The following is a 15037-nucleotide window of genomic DNA, read 5'->3' as shown; positions in this document are numbered from 1 at the left end:
GGTAATTGTGAATGCTAATAAAAGTAGTAGGACCGGAGGCGCTATACTCTCACTGGTGGAGATAACTGGAGCACTTCTCTCCGCAACGCCGGAATAAAACAAACTGCCGCGCTGTAGCTGTCATATGATCTACTCGCTTGCTGATCAATCCGTTGTGGTGTGCCAGCATTGGCTGCTGCTTTTTGCCAAACGGATGGGAGGAATAAACCAGGAGAACACCGGCTTTGTCATGGTCCTGGGTCGGTGACCCATCGCTTTGAGTTTATGATTATTATTTTCTAGTTTATTCTGATTTTGTATTAGTTCTTGGGGTTTGGTTGTCGTGTTTCTTTTCCCTACCTGTGTCTCCCTCTGTGCTCTGTACAGGTCCCCGAGTTTTGTGTTGTAAAACAGCCTGTGTGTGTCCTGTTTTACTTTGTAGGGCTGTGTCTCGTTATGCCCATTAGTTCCAGCTGTGTCCCCTCCTGTGTGCCGTTTCCTGATTACCTGGTGTGTGTATTTATATTTTGTGTCTGCCTGTGCTTCTCGTCGCGTCGTCTGTGTTTCTCTGTGAATCTCCTGTGTAGTCTACATTGTTCCATGTTTCTTCGTGTCTTTCTGCTCCTCGCTCTATGTCCTCCATTTCGTATTAGTTTTCCCAGTTTAGGTTTATGTTCGGTTCTGCCCACACCTTGGTTTTGTGCACTGTAAATAAAACCCACTTGCACCTCCGCCATTGTCTGCTATTGGATCCTCCTTTCTCACCCTCCACACGACTGCCGCCCCAGCCGTGACAGGCTTAACTTTATATGGACTGGCGCCACCCTGCAATCAATATGCAGGTGGGTTCCCAATTAGTGGCGCAGCCGAGAGCAAGCGCAGTAGAGCGAGCGAGGGAGAGAGAGAAAAAGAAAGGCGAGTAGCCCATCCGGCTACACTTACAAATTAAATGCAACTAAATCCCATTAAATTTGTATCACTGTTGACTTAAAAGATTTCTTGTCCAACAACACTGTTAGGTATTTTAGCACTACGGTTAGCATTTACTGGATATTGTTTTATAGTGACATTATGCAGGAAAACTCTGTCATTCAATAAGGCCCCTTTGTTTTAGTTATTTTTCTCTTTGACCCAAGAATTGATGTGTGAGAATCACAGGCTGGTACAAGGTTGAAATACCACAGAGATCACTCCCTCAGCTACATTAGTTTCTTAATCGTTTAGATGCCTGTTGAAGGCCAAATGGTTTGTTTCAGATTTCACTAATGAAAGAACTTTGTTTTGTGCCTTGAAAATATGTCGCTGAGATAATCACAATTGTAGCTGAACTGATACACTATACAAAGGATGCTTCTTCACCCAAGGGCAGGAAGACGCTGCCTTATCTTGGTCTGTACTGGTTTAAACTGATAATCTGCTGTCTCATGAATTTTACCCTCTATATAAACTGTTGTACTTGTGAATAAAGTTGAGTCACTTTGGGAAGACAATCTAAAGCAGTCTCTGTTTTCTTGTTCTCCCAAGCTGCTCCCGAGCTCGTACTAACACGCTGAATGGCATGCTTGAATATTACTTGAGAATATATTTGACTGTGTTACAGACTAAGGGACATTCTCTGCTGATAGGTGAAGGTACATTCTCTGCTGATAGACGTCCACGCCTCGAAGGAAGTCGATCCACGGATTAGGCCCTGGAAACCGTTTCCTTCAAACACAATAAACAATATAAAAGTGTATGTAAATATGAATACAAAATAATAATGAAAAACACTTCTTGTAAAGCGTTAAATCAGCGTAACGATTATTTTTAAACGCAAAAAATTGATCAGCCAACATACTGGAAACTGTTCTCCTGAACAACAAACCACCACTACTGCAGCTGGTGTTATTTAATGTTTTCAATGTTTTCAAATCAACATTTCATATTTTTTATTTTATATATGTATCTGTTACACGATTTAAACTTTAATAACTTCACAACGAATAAAAGCCTTGGATGTAATCCTTTTGAAACTACGTTCACATAACTTTGTATTGCAATTTACATTAATGATATTGGCTGTTGAAGCTAAAGGTTTCCCGAAGGAATTTTTCTGCTGTTTTCTGACCAGCGCATGGATTGTTCCCAAGATCGTTTGTGTCTCGGCATTTTCTGGATCCTGTTGATGTCTGCTTGATGTCTGTGTAAAAGGTTAACATCTGTGTTTAAGTTGAAATGTGTGGCTGGTAAATCTGGATTACACTAATAGTTAAAAAGTTAAGAGATAAAAAGGCTTATGGGGATGTTAGTTCAGTTTATGTCTTCATACAAGGAAAAAAGGGAACCCCCCAGTTATAATTTGGTCTTTGTTATATCGTTCAGTGTTAAATCAGTATTTAAGTGTGCCTATGCGAAGGCACACTTATTACTATTGCTCGGATTTATTATTATTATTAAGTGTGCCTATGCGAAGGCACACTTATTACTATTGCTCGGATTTATTATTATTATTATTATTATTATTATTCTTTTTCCGCCTGAAATTTTGGACCTTAACTCGCCCCACAGTTTTGAGACAAGGTTCACATATGATATATCATTGTGTGCGGCTGGAGCTGGAATGAGTTGCTATGACTTTTGGTGTTTATTACTTCTATAGTTTTTTAAATATGAATATTTTAATGCAAGTTTTTTCCCATTGAAATGAATGGAGAACAAGAAAACTTCATTTGTGGTGTGCTGGCTCACTCTAGTGGTATGTCGGGAGTAATGCGAGGCGGCCGCTGTGTCCCTGTGGACGCTTTTATTTTGTATAACTACCGGAAGTAGTTCCTGTGTACTGACGCTAGCTGGGTAGCTAGCGCCGCGTCGCTTAAAAAGCAGCCGGGCTTGTCTTAAACTTAAGAGGCTGACACTCGCTAAACCACCCGATCGCTCGCCAAGCGACTGTTTCACACTGGACTTATTTTTCGTTTATATGGGCCGATGATGCTGGTCGATGACGAAAAACTAACTGAGTTGTTTGGTGGTGGCTAACGCGGAGCTAGCTAGCCACCGGTATGTGTCTCTTTCCCCTCATATGTGGGGAAAGAAACATGTGAGGCGGCCGCCGATCGACCGGTTTTCAGGTGAGAATGTAGGTGTGTAAACGTCAAATATCTGCTCGTTTTGTCAAAACATCCCATATTAGCAACAGATTTCTCACGATGTTGCTGCTAGCCGGCTAGCTAGTTTGGCCGGCCGGCTAGCTAGCTCGGCTAGCTAGCGCCGCTTCGCTCAAAAGCACCCAGGCTTGGCTTTCAGTGAGGCGTCTCTAACTCCTTTCACCCCCGATCGCTCCGCAAACAGTCTTTGTCTTAGCTGGACTTATTTTTCGTTTATATGGGCCGATGATGCTGGTCGATGTGGAAAAAATAACTGAGTTGTTCATATACCGGTGGCTAGCTAGCTCCGCGTTAGCCACCGGTATATGTCTCTTCCCCTCGTATGCGGGAAAGAAACACCGATCGACCGGTGGTGGCTAACGCGGAGCTCAATCGTGGATAAGGGAAACCCAATGCAGGAGAAGCAGGCGGCTGGTGAACTGAATTTCAGGTAAGACGTTATTAACTGCACTCTATTTGGGTCAGATATAAACCGAGTTTAGGTGTAGTTTATTTTCGTTGTGCTGACAGTTACAATAACTGTACTGCGTGCTAGCTAGCACGACGGAGTTTCTATACAGCTGTGCGCGCTAAGTTACTGATTTTGAACTTTATGACAGCCTCCCCTATTTTCAGGCGAGAATGTAGGGGTGTAAACTTCAAATATCTGCTCGTTTTATCAAGAAGTCCCATATTTTATCAAGAAGTCCCATATCTCTCACGATGTTACTGCTAGCGCCGCATGGCAGCTAGCTGGCTAGGGCGGCTTGGCTGACACCTAGGCCGGGCTGACTGATACCCAGGCCGGCTCACGCTCTCGTTTCACCGCCGCATGGCGGCTAGCTGGCTAGGGCGGCTTGGCTGCCACCCAGGCTGGGCTGGCTGACACCCAGGCCCGCTCACGCTGTCGTGTCACCCCTAGTCTTTCGTGATGACTCTTGGTTGGCTGCTGGACTTATTTTTCATTTATATGGGCTGGTGATTCAGTATGAGTGTCCGGTGAACTGAATGTCAGGTAAGACGTTATGTATATGTAAGGTAGTGACTGGAATAAGTCACAAGGTGTCGCTGTTGAGCTGCATATATGTTGTAAATTTTAGCAATTTTGACCATTTGTCCTCTGCAGGACACCGTAGTTCAGTGTTTACTGTGATGTGCAAAGGTAAGCACTGTCAGTGGCGAACTGCATTGGTTTTGTTTAAAAATAAGTGTTCCACTGTGTAAAATAGCGGTTTGTCATTTAAGCTGAGCATATATTTTGTTTATTGAGAGGTTCATATATTGTCTGATGAGAGTATGAGACAAAGATATACTTTTCTTTCTTACTCTCATATAAAATATTTAGCTTTTATTAAATAGTTATCTGAATCTTACAACCAAAGTTTGTATAATAATACACAAGATTGGCTGTAGACCATTGTTAATCATTCAGAACACTCTGTAAAAATAACAAAAAACAAAGTGAATGAAAAGTGCATAAATATTTATTTTACGTGTTTGATGTGTGTGGCAGGGCGTGGTCTGCAGTGCCGCTGCAGGGGAGGTGGACCCACCTCAGCGGCATCTGCAATCACGCCTCTCAGGTGTAAAGTCTGTGCTCTCTCTGCTTTTTTTTTTTTTTTTTTTTTGGTGTATGTGTCGGGCTATGAGATGAAAAGCTACAGCCGGCTGTGTAGGTACAGCAACTATGTGTGAAAAGTGGTCCATAACGTAATGCTTCAAAGTGTGTTCATGCAAACATTGTTGGGTCTGCTTATGAACCTCTGCGCACAGCATCTACAAATTGGGGCTGTACGAAGTCACCTCATCTTTACACAAAACTGTAAGCTGTCATCTGTGAGGCGCAAGCGGTGTTTGGTTTTACCATAGTTCATGGTGGAGAATGGCTGCTCTGCTGAGTTTTGCTCTCTGTAGCTGTTTGAATGGCAAACTATACTGATTAGCGGCGGCATAGGCACACTTAAAATTTCTTCAGAAATTTTCGCTTTCTAGTTATTATTAAGTGTGCCTATGCGAAGGCACACTTATTACTATTGCTCGGATTTATTATTATTATTATTATTATTATTATTATTCTTTTTCCGCCTGAAATTTTGGACCTTAACTCGCCCCACAGTTTTGAGACAAGGTTCACATATGATATATCATTGTGTGCGGCTGGAGCTGGAATGAGTTGCTATGACTTTTGGTGTTTATTACTTCTATAGTTTTTTAAATATGAATATTTTAATGCAAGTTTTTTCCCATTGAAATGAATGGAGAACAAGAAAACTTCATTTGTGGTGTGCTGGCTCACTCTAGTGGTATGTCGGGAGTAATGCGAGGCGGCCGCTGTGTCCCTGTGGACGCTTTTATTTTGTATAACTACCGGAAGTAGTTCCTGTGTACTGACGCTAGCTGGGTAGCTAGCGCCGCGTCGCTTAAAAAGCAGCCGGGCTTGTCTTAAACTTAAGAGGCTGACACTCGCTAAACCACCCGATCGCTCGCCAAGCGACTGTTTCACACTGGACTTATTTTTCGTTTATATGGGCCGATGATGCTGGTCGATGAGGAAAAACTAACTGAGTTGTTTGGTGGTGGCTAACGCGGAGCTAGCTAGCCACCGGTATGTGTCTCTTTCCCCTCATATGTGGGGAAAGAAACATGTGAGGCGGCCGCCGATCGACCGGTTTTCAGGTGAGAATGTAGGTGTGTAAACGTCAAATATCTGCTCGTTTTGTCAAAACATCCCATATTAGCAACAGATTTCTCACGATGTTGCTGCTAGCCGGCTAGCTAGTTTGGCCGGCCGGCTAGCTAGCTCGGCTAGCTAGCGCCGCTTCGCTCAAAAGCACCCAGGCTTGGCTTTCAGTGAGGCGTCTCTAACTCCTTTCACCCCCGATCGCTCCGCAAACAGTCTTTGTCTTAGCTGGACTTATTTTTCGTTTATATGGGCCGATGATGCTGGTCGATGTGGAAAAAATAACTGAGTTGTTCATATACCGGTGGCTAGCTAGCTCCGCGTTAGCCACCGGTATATGTCTCTTCCCCTCGTATGCGGGAAAGAAACACCGATCGACCGGTGGTGGCTAACGCGGAGCTCAATCGTGGATAAGGGAAACCCAATGCAGGAGAAGCAGGCGGCTGGTGAACTGAATTTCAGGTAAGACGTTATTAACTGCACTCTATTTGGGTCAGATATAAACCGAGTTTAGGTGTAGTTTATTTTCGTTGTGCTGACAGTTACAATAACTGTACTGCGTGCTAGCTAGCACGACGGAGTTTCTATACAGCTGTGCGCGCTAAGTTACTGATTTTGAACTTTATGACAGCCTCCCCTATTTTCAGGCGAGAATGTAGGGGTGTAAACTTCAAATATCTGCTCGTTTTATCAAGAAGTCCCATATTTTATCAAGAAGTCCCATATCTCTCACGATGTTACTGCTAGCGCCGCATGGCAGCTAGCTGGCTAGGGCGGCTTGGCTGACACCTAGGCCGGGCTGACTGATACCCAGGCCGGCTCACGCTCTCGTTTCACCGCCGCATGGCGGCTAGCTGGCTAGGGCGGCTTGGCTGCCACCCAGGCTGGGCTGGCTGACACCCAGGCCCGCTCACGCTGTCGTGTCACCCCTAGTCTTTCGTGATGACTCTTGGTTGGCTGCTGGACTTATTTTTCATTTATATGGGCTGGTGATTCAGTATGAGTGTCCGGTGAACTGAATGTCAGGTAAGACGTTATGTATATGTAAGGTAGTGACTGGAATAAGTCACAAGGTGTCGCTGTTGAGCTGCATATATGTTGTAAATTTTAGCAATTTTGACCATTTGTCCTCTGCAGGACACCGTAGTTCAGTGTTTACTGTGATGTGCAAAGGTAAGCACTGTCAGTGGCGAACTGCATTGGTTTTGTTTAAAAATAAGTGTTCCACTGTGTAAAATAGCGGTTTGTCATTTAAGCTGAGCATATATTTTGTTTATTGAGAGGTTCATATATTGTCTGATGAGAGTATGAGACAAAGATATACTTTTCTTTCTTACTCTCATATAAAATATTTAGCTTTTATTAAATAGTTATCTGAATCTTACAACCAAAGTTTGTATAATAATACACAAGATTGGCTGTAGACCATTGTTAATCATTCAGAACACTCTGTAAAAATAACAAAAAACAAAGTGAATGAAAAGTGCATAAATATTTATTTTACGTGTTTGATGTGTGTGGCAGGGCGTGGTCTGCAGTGCCGCTGCAGGGGAGGTGGACCCACCTCAGCGGCATCTGCAATCACGCCTCTCAGGTGTAAAGTCTGTGCTCTCTCTGCTTTTTTTTTTTTTTTTTTTTTGGTGTATGTGTCGGGCTATGAGATGAAAAGCTACAGCCGGCTGTGTAGGTACAGCAACTATGTGTGAAAAGTGGTCCATAACGTAATGCTTCAAAGTGTGTTCATGCAAACATTGTTGGGTCTGCTTATGAACCTCTGCGCACAGCGTCTACAAATTGGGGCTGTACGAAGTCACCTCATCTTTACACAAAACTGTAAGCTGTCATCTGTGAGGCGCAAGCGGTGTTTGGTTTTACCATAGTTCATGGTGGAGAATGGCTGCTCTGCTGAGTTTTGCTCTCTGTAGCTGTTTGAATGGCAAACTATACTGATTAGCGGCGGCATAGGCACACTTAAAATTTCTTCAGAAATTTTCGCTTTCTAGTTATTATTATTATTCTTTTTCCGCCTGAAATTTTGGACCTTAACTCGCCCCACAGTTTTGAGACAAGGTTTACATATGATATATCATTGTGTGCGGCTGGAGCTGGAATGAGTTGCTATGACTTTTGGTGTTTATTACTTCTATAGTTTTTTAAATATGAATATTTTAATGCAAGTTTTTTCCCATTGAAATGAATGGAGAACAAGAAAACTTCATTTGTGGTGTGCTGGCTCACTCTAGTGGTATGTCGGGAGTAATGCGAGGCGGCCGCTGTGTCCCTGTGGACGCTTTTATTTTGTATAACTACCGGAAGTAGTTCCTGTGTACTGACGCTAGCTGGGTAGCTAGCGCCGCGTCGCTTAAAAAGCAGCCGGGCTTGTCTTAAACTTAAGAGGCTGACACTCGCTAAACCACCCGATCGCTCGCCAAGCGACTGTTTCACACTGGACTTATTTTTCGTTTATATGGGCCGATGATGAAAAACTGAGTTGTTTGGTGGTGGCTAACGCGGAGCTAGCTAGCCACCGGTATGTGTCTCTTTCCCCTCATATGTGGGGAAAGAAACATGTGAGGCGGCCGCCGATCGACCGGTTTTCAGGTGAGAATGTAGGTGTGTAAACGTCAAATATCTGCTCGTTTTGTCAAAACATCCAATATTAGCAACAGATTTCTCACGATGTTGCTGCTAGCCGGCTAGCTAGTTTGGCCGGCCGGCTAGCCGGCTAGCTAGCGCCGCTTCGCTCAAAAGCACCCAGGCTTGGCTTTCAGTGAGGCGTCTCTAACTCCTTTCACCCCCGATCGCTCCGCAAACAGTCTTTGTCTTAGCTGGACTTATTTTTCGTTTATATGGGCCGATGATGCTGGTCGATGTGGAAAAAATAACTGAGTTGTTCATATACCGGTGGCTAGCTAGCTCCGCGTTAGCCACCGGTATATGTCTCTTCCCCTCGTATGCGGGAAAGAAACACCGATCGACCGGTGGTGGCTAACGCGGAGCTCAATCGTGGATAAGGGAAACCCAATGCAGGAGAAGCAGGCGGCTGGTGAACTGAATTTCAGGTAAGACGTTATTAACTGCACTCTATTTGGGTCAGATATAAACAGAGTTTAGGTGTAGTTTATTTTCGTTGTGCTGACAGTTACAATAACTGTACTGCGTGCTAGCTAGCACGACGGAGTTTCTATACAGCTGTGCGCGCTAAGTTACTGATTTTGAACTTTATGACAGCCTCCCCTATTTTCAGGCGAGAATGTAGGGGTGTAAACTTCAAATATCTGCTCGTTTTATCAAGAAGTCCCATATTTTATCAAGAAGTCCCATATCTCTCACGATGTTACTGCTAGCGCCGCATGGCAGCTAGCTGGCTAGGGCGGCTTGGCTGACACCTAGGCCGGGCTGACTGATACCCAGGCCGGCTCACGCTCTCGTTTCACCGCCGCATGGCAGCTAGCCGGCTAGCTGGCTAGTGCGGCTTGGCTGCCACCCAGGTCGGGCTGGCTGACACCCAGGCTGGGCTGGCTGACACCCAGGCCCGCTCACGCTGTCGTGTCACCCCTAGTCTTTGTGATGACTCTTGGTTGGCTGCTGGACTTATTTTTCATTTATATGGGCTGGTGATTCAGTATGAGTGTCCGGTGAACTGAATGTCAGGTAAGACGTTATGTATATGTAAGGTAGTGACTGGAATAAGTCACAAGGTGTCGCTGTTGAGCTGCATATATGTTGTAAATTTTAGCAATTTTGACCATTTGTCCTCTGCAGGACACCGTAGTTCAGATTCCTCGTTCGCGTGGGCGCCATCTTGGTTCAGTGTTTACTGTGATGTGCAAAGGTAAGCACTGTCAGTGGCGAACTGCATTGGTTTTGTTTAAAAATAAGTGTTCCACTGTGTAAAATAGCGGTTTGTCATTTAAGCCGAGCATATATTTTGTTTATTGAGAGGTTCATGTATTGTCTGATGAGAGTATGAGACAAAGATATACTTTTCTTTCTTACTCTCATATAAAATATTTAGCTTTTATTAAATAGTTATCTGAATCTTACAACCAAAGTTTGTATAATAATACACAAGATTGGCTGTAGACCATTGTTAATCATTCAGAACACTGTGTAAAAATAACAAAAAACAAAAAGTGAATGAAAAGTGCATAAATATTTATTTTACGTGTTTGATGTGTGTGGCAGGGCGTGGTCTGCAGTGCCGCTGCAGGGGAGGTGGACCCACCTCAGCGATATCTGCAATCACGCCTCTCAGGTGTAAAGTCTGTGCTCTCTCTGCTTTTTTTTTTTTTTTTTTTTTTTTTGTATGTGTCGGGCTGTGAGATGAAAAGCTACAGCCGGCTGTGTGGGTACAGCAACTATGTGTGAAAAGTGGTCCATAACGTAATGCTTCAAAGTGTGTTCATGCAAACATTGTCGGGTCTGCTTATGAACCTCTGCGCACAGCGTCTACAAATTGGGGCTGTACGAAGTCACCTCATCTTTACACAAAACTGTAAGCTGTCATCTGTGAGGCGCGAGCGGTGTTTGGTTTTACCATAGTTAATGGTGGAGAATGGCTGCTCTGCTGAGTTTTGCTCTCTGTAGCCGTTTGAATGGCAAACTATACTGATTAGCGGCGGCATAGGCACACTTAAAATTTCTTCAGAAATTTTCGCTTTCTAGTTTCTAATTACACTTTACATCTTCCATGGCATTACTTAAAAAATACCACTAGGTGGCGCATAGCGGCCGGGAGGAGCGTAAACCCCCCTGGGAGGCAAATCTGCAGAATAAATCCTGCAGTTGAAACGTAAACAAGTTCATGATCTGTGCCTCTTTATTTCAATATACAGGTGGGTTACTAGTCCTCAAAATGACTAATAGGTAACACAGTAGAAGAAATAAGACTGTTGTGAACTCGTGAATGAAAGTATACCGTTATAAGCTGCAGGATCTAGGATCGCACCCCTCCCAGGCACCTGTCACACCAGGGGGGCAACATCTGCTTAGTCGTGGTCGGCTTTGATGACCTCCGCCGTGAAACCTGAGGCCGCTGCGTCGGATTTCTCGACTTGCTGAAGCCCGTGCTCCTGCTCCTGCTCCTGCTCCAGCTCCAGCTCCTGCTCCTGCTCCAGCTCCAGCTCCTGCTCCAGCTCCTGCTCCAGCTCCAGCTCCAGCTCCTGCTCCAGTTCCTGCTCCTGCTCCAGCTCCAGCTCCAGCTCCAGCTCCAGCTCCTGCTCCAGCTCCTGCTCCAGCTCCAGCTCCAGCTCCTGCTCCTGCTCCAGCTCCAGCTCCTGCTCCTGCTCCAGCTCCAGCTCCAGCTCCAGCTCCTGCTCCAGCTCCAGCTCCAGCTCCTGCTCCAGCTCCTGCTCCTGCTCCTGCTCCTGCTCCAGCTCCAGCTCCAGCTCCAGCTCCTGCTCCTGCTCCAGCTCCAGCTCCTGCTCCTGCTCCTGCTCCTGCTCCAGCTCCAGCTCCAGCTCCTGCTCCTGCTCCTGCTCCTGCTCCTGCTCCAGCTCCTGCTCCTGCTCCTGCTCCTGCTCCAGCTCCAGCTCCTGCTCCTGCTCCAGCTCCTGCTCCAGCTCCTGCTCCAGCTCCTGCTCCAGCTCCAGCTCCTGCTCCAGCTCCAGCTCCAGCTCCAGCTCCTGCTCCTGCTCCAGCTCCTGCTCCTGCTCCTGCTCCTGCTCCAGCTCCAGCTCCAGCTCCTGCTCCTGCTCCTGCTCGTGCTCCAGCTCCTGCTCCAGCTCCTGCTCCAGCTCCAGCTCCTGCTCCAGCTCCAGCTCCAGCTCCTGCTCCAGCTCCAGCTCCTGCTCCAGCTCCTGCCAGGATTGGCCTGGTGAGTGACAGATCGCTTTTGAACGACACTTTTGATCTTCTGGACTTTTTCGGTTCCCGTTATCTGGATTTCCTGTGTGTGACTGAGACGTAGCTGAGTGGTGGCGAGTCCAGTGCTCTGTCTGAACTTCTACCAGTGGATTGCTGCTATTTTAACTCGCCACGGACGTCAGGCGGAGGTGGAGGCACAGCGGCTATTTACAAAAAGGATGACAAATGTAAGCAGTGTTTTCTGAAGCCTTCATTCTCCAGCTTCGAACTTACCTCGCTTGAGGTGAGTCACACAAACCCGGTTTTCTGCGCCTCATCTATTGCATGGAAATAAAACAAGAACTTCATAAACGACTTCCATTTTTTCCAGCTGGGATTATGCCCAACTATGATCATGTTCTTATTGCTGGCAATTTTAATATACGTGTGTTGTCCTGATAAACCACTGGTAAAGGACTTTTTGGGCCTTTTGACTCTTTTAACCTGGTATAGTCCGTGCCAGGCCCTACACATGAGCACGGACACACACTGGACCTTGTTCTTTCATGTGGTCTGCCTGTCACTAACCTGGAGATCTGTGACTCTGTGCTCTCAGATCATATGCCTGTGTTATTCAATGTTGCTTTTACACATACTGCAGTTAAATCTCGCGCTGCCGCTCTGCACTGTCGGGTTATTAACCCCTCCACTGCCACGCAGTTTTCTGTTGCTTTTAATCAGCCCTGTGGCCCTTCTGACTTTGTCTCCTCTGATACAGAAGACCTTAATTCCTGGTCTTATTCTTGCTGTCAAACTATCTTGGAATCTGTGGCTCTAGATATTATTTCAAACTCTAAGACTGCTGGAATTGCTACTAGAACACTGCCAAAGAGGCAAAAAGGGAATACTTTGCAAATATTATTTCTTCCAACAGTCATAACCCACTTGTGTTATTTAAAACCATTGAGGCTGTTCTTAATACTCCATTGAATGTCTGTTTGGAAGTTTCTGCTAATATGTGCAATCATTTTCTGAGCTTTTTTATAGTAAAGGATGTCACCACCAGGGCTCTCATACAGCTTCTGACTCTGACCTCTCTGTCTCTGTTGTTTTTACTCAGTTTGAGCTTGTGACTCTCTTGATTTTAGGGGATGTGGTTCATCATATTAGGCCTGGCAAATAGAACTCTTTCTGTCAGCCTTCTCAGTTTTGTATCATCTTCTGCTCAGAATGCAACATTTTCATTATTTATTTATGATGAAATTAAAAAAATATTTTCCCAAAAGTTTACATAATGAATGACATACGACACAAAAGCAAATGTACTATGTACTAACTCATATCACCATCAATGAAAATAAGTTGGGGGTTTCTTATTATTATTTTACAATAATTTCAGTTCAAAGTAATTCAGTGAGTGCTGTCAGGGAACATGTTAACTATCAGGAAGGAGCAGTTAACAGGAAATTAGCCCACTTTAAAGTCCAGAAAGAGTAATTTATCATTTTTATAATATAATTCCATCCAAAATAATTTGAAACATATGCTGTTGGGTGAATATCATGGTATGCTAACTATATTTAAAAAATAAACTGGGTTGCACCAGCTACCTTGACCTCAAAACCTTTTTTCTGAAGATTAGTATCTATAAGTTGCTGCACATTCAGGACATAGATGTTGCAACACAGATTGCTCATTGCCATTCATTAACTAAAATACACACACACACACACACACACACACACACACACACACACACACACACACACAGTTTCTGTTTTATATGTTAGTGAGCTTATTTTTTAAACATTAGCTGTGAAGCAATTTAAACACACATGACTTTAGCCTGTACAAATACAACTGACTTGACTTTAGTAAAATACATAAAACGAATGTTACAGACAGCTTAGAGCAAAGAGATATAGGTGTGTTTTGTGCAGATTATTTTCGATACCTATCGTTTAATGTTAATTTTCAATATTTTCAAACTTGTACTAGCACTGTCCCTTTGCCTAATATTGACATGCTTCTAGTTTTCAGGCTTTTAGTGCCTTTTCATGCTTTATTACATGAAATGGATGGTGTTAGGGAGAAATATTTTCATGTATGGTTAAGATGTCCTTTTATACTTCTATATTTTTTGTAGAATAGAATAGCCTTTATTGTCATTGTACAGAGTACAACGAAATTGGAGTGCCACTCCCTTGGTGCAAGATTCAATAATAAATATAAATGTAAAATATAAAAAGTATAAAAAGTACAATAAAACAATCGCAAGTACTCAAACAATAGTAAGTATGATATATACAGGATAGCAGCATTAATATAATGACAGTATGAATAGCAGCATAATATAATGGCAGTGACGGTATGGTATAGCTAAGCAGGTTAAATTGTTTTGTGCTTATTTACTACGGTGATAGCTCTGGGAAAGAAGCTATCCCTGAATCTGTTTGTCCTGGTTTTATGTGACCTGTACTGTCGGCCTGACGGTAATAGTTCAAACAGTTGGTTGCTGGGGTGAGAGTGGTCCTTGATGATATTGCCACCGAGAGTTTGCAGTGACCTCCAGGCTGGGCAGAGAGCAGCCAGTGATCTTCTGGGCTGTGTTAATGACCCTCTGCAGTACTTTCCTGTCCGCAGCTGAGCACCCTGCATACCATGTTGTTATGCCGTACGTTAGGATGCTCTCTATGGTGGCTCTGTAAAATGTCACCAGCAGCCTCTCCTCCAGGTTGTTCCTCCTGAGCACTCTCAGAAAGTGGAGACGCTGACGTGGAGACGAGCAGTCGGATGTGTAGAGCGTAAACAGGAGGGGACTCAAAACACATCCTTGTGGAGACCCGGTGCTGAGTGTGATGGTGCTGGACCGGTGGGGGCCGAGTCTGACAGACTGTGGTCTATTTGTCAGGAAGTCCTTGATCCAGAGGCAGATGGGGGTGGAGAGTCCCAGGTGAGACAGTTTCTGGACCAGGATCTCCGGGATGATATGATTGAATGCTGAGCTGAAGTCCAGAAAGAGCATTCTCACATAGCTTCCTCGGTGCTCCAGGTGACTCAGCGCAGTGTGGAGCGCTATGGTGATAGCGTCCTCGGTGGATCGATTTGTCCTGTAGGCAAATTGGTGGGGGTCCAGACTGGGAGGCAGACCGGCCCTGATGTGCTGACAGACCAGCCTCTCAAAGCACTTCATCACTACAGGCGTAAGTGCAACAGGCCTGTAGTCGTTTGGGCTGGCCACAGCTGTCTTCTTGGCGATGGGGATGATGGTGGAGGTTTTGATGCAGGGCGGGACAGTGTTTGATGACAAGGAAAGGTTGAAGATTTTAGTGAAGACTCCGGTCAGTTCGTCAGCACATGCTCTGAGAACCTTTCCATGTATTCCATCAGGACCTGCCGCCTTCCTGGGATTCACTGACCTTAGAACACACCTCACTTGGTGCTCCCTGAGTGTTAGTGTGCCAGTGCT

This window comes from Rhamphochromis sp. 'chilingali' (assembly GCF_963969265.1).
Source record: "Rhamphochromis sp. 'chilingali' genome assembly, chromosome: 3".
NCBI classification, from domain to species: Eukaryota; Metazoa; Chordata; class Actinopteri; order Cichliformes; family Cichlidae; genus Rhamphochromis; species Rhamphochromis sp. 'chilingali'.
This window is presented reverse-complemented; position numbering follows the sequence as displayed.